The sequence below is a fragment of the Canis lupus genome, chromosome 1 (genome assembly GCF_048164855.1).
Source record: "Canis lupus baileyi chromosome 1, mCanLup2.hap1, whole genome shotgun sequence".
NCBI lineage: Eukaryota > Metazoa > Chordata > Mammalia > Carnivora > Canidae > Canis > Canis lupus.
The window spans coordinates 107,599,875-107,605,381 of record NC_132838.1 but is presented as its reverse complement, the minus strand read 5'-3'; the positions used below and the strand labels follow the sequence as shown (position 1 = coordinate 107,605,381).

Genomic DNA, 5,507 nt, shown 5'->3' with positions numbered 1-5,507 from the left:
GATTTTAATCTCTATAACAAACATGGGACTTGAGCTCATAACCCTGAGATCAAGAGTTGCATACTCTACCATCTGAGCCAGCTGAACACCCCTGAAAATTTAGCTTTTTTATTACTCCCAAAAGGCATCAATATGGGAATGCCAGGGTGGCTCAGTAGTTGAGCGTCTGCCTTCAGCTCAGGGCATGATCCCGGGGTCTGGAGATCAAGTCCCACATCAGGCTCCCTGCAAGGAGCCTGTTTCTCCCTCTGCCTATGTCTTGCCTCTCTCTATGTGCCTCTCATGAATAAATAAGTAAAATCTTAAAAAAAAAAGCATCAATATGGATTCCTCATATGGAATAATAGAACTTGATTGGCCTTTCAACACCTTCTTTCCACTAAGACCCATGAGGATGGGTTTTGTCTTGCTCATGGCTTAATCCCCAGTGCTTGGAGTTCAGTAAATATTTATTGAGCTAATAAATTCTCTGTTATGAATGAATACCCGCCCCCCAACAATCCCCAAGTCAGGATAACATCAGGGACAAGAGGCCCGGGTAACCAATTAGATAGATATTGGAGCTCTCACCCAGTTTTGTGAAACTGCTGGGAGATAGATGCTGGGGTCAGTCAGGGATGTGATAATGAGGGGAGGGGGCCATCTGAGATGATTTTGGAGAATGTGAGGTCCAAGAAAGTGCAGACTGTCCCTCATCCTTTACTGCTTTATTCCTGTCTAACTGGCCTAAGGCCCAGGTAAGTTTTTTTTTTTTAAGATTTTATTTATTTATGAGAGACACAGAGAGAGATTGGGCCGGGGGGGGGCTCCATGCAGGGAGCCTGACATGGGACTGGATCCGGGGTCTCCAGGATCATGCCCTAAGCTGAAGATGGCGCTAAACCACTGAGCCACCCAGGCTGCCCCCAGGTAAGTCTTTAAAGAGTATAGTTATGAGCACCCTAACCCCATCGACAACATTGTGCAAGGTGGGTACCACTTGCTAATAAAGTCTCAAATGCAGAAGTCTTTTTTTTTTTTGAGATTTTATTTATTCATGAGAGACACAGAGGGAGAAGCAGAGACATAGACAAAGGGAGAAGTAGGCTCCCTGCGGGCAACCCACTTGCAAGACTCAATCCGAGACCCCACGATCATGCTGTGAGCCGAAGGCAGACTTTCAACCACTGAGCCACCCAGGCACCCCTCAAATGCAGAAGTTAAAGACATCAAGTTAATAAAATGTAGGAGAGTATTAGGAATATCTTTTCAAAAATCTCAAAAGGACGAATCATAAACTAAAGAAATTGATTTTAGGACCTCTGGATGGCTCAGTGGTTGAGCACATCTGCCTTTGGCTTAGATCATGGGATCAAGTCCTACATTGGGCTCCTTGTGAGGAGCCTGTTTCTCCCTCTGCCTATGTCTCTACCTCTCTCTGTGTGTCTCTCATGAATAAATAAATAAAATCTTTAAAAAAAAATAAAAATAAAAAATAGGGCAGACCAGGTGGCTCAGTGGTTTGGCGCCTGCCTTCAGCCCAGGGTGTGGTCCTGGAGTCCCGGGATTGAGTCCCGCGTCGGGTTCCCTGCATGGAGCCTGCTCCTCCCTCTGCCTGTGTCTCTGCCTCTCTCTCTCTCTCTCTCTGTCTGTCTCTCAAGAATAAATAAATAAAAGTCTTTTAAAAAATAAAGAAATTGATTTCATTCCATAAAAATGAAGGATTCTGTTCATTGAAGGACCCATGGGCCAAGGTAATGAGAAACAACAGACTGGGCAAAGATTGTTAATATCTGAACTTGACTGAGTTTGAGAAACTAGACTACTGAAAGGAAGTCCTGCAGATTAAAAAGAAGATAGCAAGGGGCACTTGGCTGGTTCAGTCAATGGAGCATGTAACTCTTGATCTCAGAGTCATGAGTTCAAACCCCACATTGGGTGTAGAGATTATTTTTTTTTTTAATTTATTTATGATAGTCACACACAGAGAGAGAGAGGGAGGCAGAGACACAAGCAGAGGGAGAAGCAGGCTCCTCGCACCGAGAGCCCGACGTGGGATTCGATCCCGGGTCTCCAGGATTGCGCCCTAGGCCAAAGGCAGGTGCCAAACCGCTGCACCACCCAGGGATCCCGGGTGTAGAGATTATTAAAAATAAACTAACTAAAAGAGGAAGATGATGAAGATGAAGAAATAGAAATTAAGCAGAAACCAAGAAATCAAGAAGAAAGTTGCTTCTGAAAAAATAAAGATAGAAGAAGAGAAATTTGCAGTCTTGTAGTATTAAGTACATAAGAATGGGAATTGAGGGCCTGCCAAGGAGGAGGGACCTAGTAAACACTTCCAGCTTTCCTAAGACAGTCAGGAAAGTCTTCACACCATCAGGAATGGCAAACCAAGAACATACCAGCCTCATGTGGATCATGTGATCTATCCATACGTACTCTATCTGCATGACAGAAGAAAATTAAATTCTTTCTAAAGGAAGACAATATGATCCAAAGAGTACAGTTTTTATATACAATATTCAAATGTTTTAATTATTTATTTATTTATGTATTTATTTGAGTGAGGGGGGCAGAAGAAGAGAGAGAAGCAGACTCCCCACCAAGCAGGGAGCCCAACCCAGGGCTCCATCCTAGGACCCTGAGATCATGACCTGAGCCCAAGGCAGACACTTAGACAACTGAGCCACCCAGGTGCCCCAATATTCACATTTTAATGTAAGAATTACTAGTTTTGCTGGGAGACGGGACAAATGACTGGAAACCAAGAGAAAAAAAAGATAATAGATGTATGTGTCTATTGATACCAGCATTCTCAGACACATACCTTCAACTACCTCTAATTGATATGTTCCCAAAAATGCATGAAAAGATGGAGAGTGGGGTGTCTGGGTGGCTCAATCGGTTAAGCACCTGTTTTTGGCCCACGTCCTGATCCCACGCTCCTGGGATCAAGTCCCACATCAGTCTTCCCACAGGGAGCCTGCTTCTCCCTCTGCCTATGTCTCTGCCTCTCTTTCTATGTCTCTTGTGAATAAATAAATAAATAAAAACAAAACAAAAAATGCAATGACATATTTAAGTTACTGAAAGAAAGCAATTGTCAATCTAGAATATTCTACCCAGTGAAACCATCCTTCAAAAGTAGTGACAAAATAAAATAGATTTTTCAGACAAACTGAAACAAAGCATTCAGTTTCAGCAGCCCAACACAAAAGGCCATGCTAAGTAAGTCTATCAGATAGCAGGAAATTATTCCAAATGAAAATTGGCTGAGGCAGGGAGGAATAAAGAACATTGGGAAAGGTAAGTATGTGCCAACTTAAATGAACATTGACTGCTTAAAACAGTAACCATAACGCTACTGGCATTTAAAATATCTGTAGAATTAAAATGCAAGACAACAGTAACACAAGGTAAGAGGAGCTAAATAGAATTAAGGTGTTGTAAGTTTCTCACATTGTCCAAAAAATGGTAAAAAGTACTAATTTAAGATAGAACCCTGATAAGCCAAGGCTGTATATTGTAGTATCTAGGAAATCCACCAAAAGAATAACAAAAGACTATAACTAAAATATAACAGAAGACAGTAAAATAATAACAGTAATAATAATAAATACTTCATTAGTATAAAAGAAATCCAGAAGAGAATACACAGAATAGGTGGGGGAAAATGGAAAACAAACAGTAAAATGATAGATTAAAACAAATATATTAGTACTACATTAAAACTAAATGAAACTTTGTCAGAATTGCCCCAAGACCTATGCTTTTCTATACATGTAAATTTACCTGAAATTTGGAAATATTAAAAAATCATAACAATATAAAGTGGGGGTGAGAGTGGAGGTATAAATGTCATGAGAATGGCTGGATATTAACCAGTGTTAAAGCAAGGTGTTGGATAGATGGAACTTCATTATGCTCAGTTTGTATATGTTTGAGATTTTTCAAAATATCAAGATTTATTTTAAGTAACCAGATCTAAATACTCCAAATAAAGGGCAAAAACTTTCTGATCTACAACTTCATGTAACAGTGTGACTGAAACTTACAAAATACTGAGCAAAAAGCTTGCTTGGGTGGCTCAGTGGGTTGAGCACCCAGCTCTTGGTTTCAGCTCAGGTCATGATCTCAGAATCCTGGAATCCAGTACCAGATCAGGCTCCCTGCTCAGCTGGGGGAGCCCTCTTCTCCCTCTCCCTGTATCCCTCCACTCATTTGTGCTCTCTCTCTCTCTCTTTCTCTCTCTATTTCTCTCTCTCTGAAATAGAATATTTTTAAAAAATAACAAAAGTGGGGATGCCTGGGTGGCTCAGCGGTTGAGCCTCTGCCTTTGGCTCAGGTCCTGATCCTGGAATGCGGGATCAAGTCCTGCATCGGGCTCCTTGTGGGGAGCCTGCTTCTCCCTCTGCCTATTTCTCTGCCTCTCTCTGTGTCTCTTATGAATAAATAAAATGTTTTTTAAAAATAACAAAAGTTCTGCAAACAGTAGCCTCCTTGGTAGTGTATGCAGCCTGTTGATTGTATGGGTTGCCCTAAGGGACGTTGGAGACAGCCCTTTGTGGTCGACTTTGAGGTCTGACATAATGCTATCTCCAATCTAGGCTGCAGACAGGTATGTGAGGTGCCTGTGGGAAGCCCCAGGGCACAGTAGCCAGAGTCCACATTGGCCAAGTCATCATGTCCATCCGTACCAAGCTGCAGAACAAGGAGCATGTGATTGAGGCCCTACGCAGGGCCAAGTTCAAGTTCCCTGGCCGCCAGAAGATCCACATCTCCAAGAAGTGGGGCTTTACTAAGTTTAATGCGGACGAATTTGAAGATATGGTGGCCGAAAAGCGGCTCATCCCAGATGGCTGTGGGGTCAAATACATCCCTAATCGTGGCCCCTTGGACAAATGGAGGGCTCTCCACTCATGAGAACCTTGCACCACCCGAACCCTATTCATGCCCACCAATAAATCCTGCTTCCTGTCTAAAAAAAAAAAAAAAAAAAAAGTTATAAGGTCAAATATTAGCAGTACACACACACACACACACACACACACACACACACACAAGAAACTATGTGCTGTTACAAGAGCCACACCTCAACTATAAGGACACAGAAAGATGGAAAGTTCCAGGGTGGAAAAATATATACCCTGTATACAATAAAAATAATGCTGGAGTAGCTACTTTGTACATCAAAGTCATCATTAAGGCAAAAAACATTGCTAAAAGTAAACAGGGACATTTTATAGGGGAGTCAATTCACCAGGAAGATATATTCCGATTTATACACAGAGAGAAGAAACTGAAAGGAGTGATTAGAATTGGGGTTTACAGGGGCACCTGGGTGGCCCAGTGATTGAGCATCTGCCTTTGGTTTGGGTCATGATCCCAGGGTCCTGGAATCTCCTGGAATCAAGTACTGCATCAGGCTCCCTGCAGGGATCAGGTTTCTCCCCCTGCCTAAGTCTCTGCCTCTCTCTGTGTGTCTCTCTTGAATAAGTAAATAAAATATTTTTTTTAAAAAAAAG

At 42.1% G+C, this 5,507-nt stretch overlaps 1 pseudogene; it reads left to right on the top strand.

The window, feature by feature from the left end:
* Positions 1 to 4,424: 4,424 nt before the first annotated feature.
* Positions 4,425 to 4,542, top strand: LOC140608964 (small nucleolar RNA SNORA70; annotated as a pseudogene).
* Positions 4,543 to 5,507: the final 965 nt, after the last annotated feature.